This window comes from Triticum dicoccoides, chromosome 4B (assembly GCF_002162155.2).
Source record: "Triticum dicoccoides isolate Atlit2015 ecotype Zavitan chromosome 4B, WEW_v2.0, whole genome shotgun sequence".
Classification (NCBI taxonomy): Eukaryota; Viridiplantae; Streptophyta; class Magnoliopsida; order Poales; family Poaceae; genus Triticum; species Triticum dicoccoides.
In genome coordinates this window covers 613,644,131-613,647,748 of record NC_041387.1, presented here as the reverse complement: position 1 = coordinate 613,647,748, position 3,618 = coordinate 613,644,131, and the positions used below count along the sequence as shown (strand labels likewise).

Sequence of the window (3,618 nt, the reverse complement as noted above, 5' to 3'; positions counted from 1 at the left end):
GGCGCCGGTCAGACAATCAACCAAGCATCAGCTGCGTGCTTCAACAGGCGGGGGAGCCGAACACGCCAGAGGACCGCGTCTTCTCTACAAGCTGTAACACCCCAAGAATTTAACCAGATTTTTGATAATAAAATTTTGCCAAGAATTAAAAAATTTGCCTGCAAGAATATTTCTGTTGATTTCAGAACCTTTCTTTAAATATTAAGGAGTTTTTCCCAAGTGGAGCTTTCCAAAATATATTGGACTTCTATGCTCTCTGTATAACATTTTCCTAATCAGTGGATTTATTTATTAAATTATTCCACCCTGAGCTATAATCATTAAAATGACTTGCTTTAAGTTTTGGAGCTCTGTTTGAACTACAACCATTTGATAACTTTAACTAAAAATCCAACCAAAATTTGGAGATGTCATGTGATGCCCCTAAATCACTTTTGTGCAATAATATATTTATTTCATTGCATATTTTGAAGGTTACACCTGTTTTTCAAATCTGTTCCAATGGACACTTTTGCACTATAGCCTAATTAAATATCCCCCTAGAGCCTCCACCAAATTTATGGGATGTCACTGGTAGCAGGCCATCCAACTTTATGCAAAAACATAGTGTTGTTCTTTGGAAAAATTTAGTGCACCAACCTCTTTTTCATTCTGGACCAGACTTGTGTTTTCTACTGCAATTCCATTCATTCTTGCTCAAGTGACCTTGTGCTTTCTCATGCTTGTAGTCAACCCTGCAAAACCCCTAAGTCCAGGAGCTTGCACTCTTTGGAACACTTTTGGTCCATGTAATGATGCCATCTTCTCCCTGTCCAGAATTATAGTTTTGCAAAACTTGCACTAGCAAGTTTCTCCTTTTGGCAAACTAACCTCACCACCCTCTCTTTCTTCTAAAGAGACCCCACTCTGGGAGATTTGGCCACCCCAAGAACTACCTAGGTGCCCTTGGCATTTTGTCAAACACCCTGAGTGCATAGCCAGATTTGGCATGACTTCAAGTTTACATTGTGAACTTGAGCCCCTGACCTATTCAGCATGTCCCATGGATCTGCCCTAGCCTATAACCCCACTCTGCTAACCCTCTTGTAGTTTGGAACCCCCTAGCATGCCATAGCATTTCATCGAGCACGTTCCGTGCGTGCTCTGGGCGCGCCCAGAGCGTGAGTTTGGCACGCATGTGCGCCCGAGCCGCCGCGTCACGCCCCACACTCACTCCGGCCCGTGACCGACCGCAGCCAGCACGCCGTGTCCCCTGCTGCACCCCACGAGCCCCGCAGCTCTCGCCACGTCTCCGGCAGGCCAGCCGCTAGCCGCCACCGCCGCCCGACAGCTCCTGCGCTAGCCAGCGCCGCCCATGCCATCTCCGCTCGCCAGCTCGCCCTTGGAGAAGTAGCCGCTCGTCCTCTAGCTCCTGCCGCCATCCCCAGCCTCGCCACGATGCCCTGCAGCTACAAAAGATGGTCGCCGGCGCCCTTATCTACGGCCGCCGCCGAACCGCCTCGACTCGCCTATTTAAGGGAGCCCCGAGCCCGTTCCCGCACACAGGCAGCCTCAGGTCACCCTAATGGCGCTCCCCTAGCCCGCAATCGACCCGGAGAGGTTCTCTTCCCTGTCTCCGGCAACTCCTGCCGCTGCCACTGCCCCAGCCACTCCGGCACCATCAGGGCCTCCCCCTCTCCACTCTCTCCACTAGGAGCCTTCTCTTCCTCCCGTGAACCTTTCCCCCTACTCGATTTTGATCGGGAACCACCGCGGCCACAAAAACACTTTGCTCCCGAGGCCTCCTCCGCCGCGAAGCTCACCGTCGGCGACTCCCTCCACCCCCGCCGACCCAGCGACCACCGGGAGGACCGCCCCGATCTTGCGAATCCACCTCGACTCTCTGGAGCCCGCGGGGAGCAGCCATTCGCCGGCGTCGATCGCCGTCGCCTCGCCTCTGTTCGGGCGAAGGAAGAAGAAGGAGGGATGGACTGGTCAAACCTGACCAGTGGGCCCCCTGGACCCACTGTCAGTGACCCCGCCCCAGTCCACGTGGGTTAAGTGCAAGCGCATTTCCATATTACGCCTTGGACGTGTACGTGCATATTCGAAACGTTTTCTTTTCTGTTTTTATTTAAATAACAGATTTTGACCAAACTTTGACCGGCTGTATCTTATTAAATACAACTCCAAATAAATTAATTCTTTTTCCTACCTCTCTCAAATATTGTCTAGTTTATTTTAAGATTTATTTGAAAAAATTTCAAAACAACTTTTTGTGCTGTTTTGTTTTTGTGTGTTAATTCATATATATTCTTTCAAATAGGATTTTTGAAGATTTCAAGATGTTTTGGAATGCACCCTGCTTTGCCATGACCTGAAGGCAAGCATTCTGAACCCTGGTGAAATTTTTATGTGTGTTGTTTGACTCGGTGACAACACCACCCCGACACGAGCATACGTCATTTTATGTGAGGATGTGGTCCTGCTCATGAGTGAAGAATTATGATTTTTATGCTGATGGAGTTGACATGATTTGTGATGGAAATCACCATCATACGCCTTTTATGCATACCAGAAAGGAAGCCGGGAAGGCCTCTGTCTTGGGTAGACACGGTCTTGTCCCTAGTCCTCCGTCGAGACGGTCGTGTCCGGTATGGCATGAGGGGGTATGTCGCGTGGTGTTTCTATCTGTTGGTTGATGTATATGTATTGTTATGCTAATCTTGCAGGAAATATTTGAACCTCCTGAGTCGACCGTAGATCGAGTCTTGTGCCAGTAACCCCATACTTGCTTCGCACTACCACTCGTCTCTACAACAAGTAGGGTACGGTTCAGTAAGTTGTCAACCCCTTTCCTAGCACACACCGTACAGAGAGGCCATGGTGGAAGATACTGGAGGCATCCGGTAGTCATGCCACCGGGTCCGGGAGCATGGGTGTTTCGGTTGTAGCCGAAGGGGGTAGCTCCCCAGTTTGCGCACGGTATAAATTTTGTGATCCCATGTTACGTCGAGATTGTAGCCTCCCCACTTAGAGTTTTGCTTGATAGGTGTCGTGGGTGATTCCAGGCACATGTGAGTTGAGCTGGTGTGTGCAAGTTAGGTGTGTTTTCAACTAAAAGACCATAGATGGAATTAGTCTTGAGGACTAAAGGAATCCGTTACTTGTGGGTAAAGAGTACACCCTCTGCAGAGATTAAACCTATTCGAATAGCCGTGTCCATGGTTAAGGATTACAGTCTGGGATGGGTCAAGCGTCGGTCTTAGTGTCATCTTTAGAGGTGAAACTGTTAAACCGGAACTGGAAACACAACTTGTGGTTTGTGATATTTATGATTATTATTTTTGTTGTGGACTAACCCGTGATATTATTAGTATTATTGAATATCCCTGGGATGGTTCTACCTCCTGGATATTCACTGTGATTTCTTTTAAAGCCCTTTATGTGGTGTCGCTAAGACGCCCGACTGTGGCATTTCTTTTAAAGCCCTTTATGTGGTGTCGCTAAGACGCCCGACTGTGGCATTTCTTTTAAAGCCTTTTATGTGGTGTCGCTAAGACGCCCGACTGCGGCATTTCTTTTAAAGCTCTCTATGTGGTGTCACTAAGACGCCCGACTGTGGCATTTCTTTTAAAG

General features: G+C 48.5%; 1 pseudogene; it reads right to left on the bottom strand.

Moving 5' to 3' along the window:
* Window positions 1-8: 8 nt before the first annotated feature.
* The window catches only part of LOC119292891, a 6,258-nt pseudogene continuing 2,648 nt past the window's right edge, over window positions 9-3,618 (bottom strand).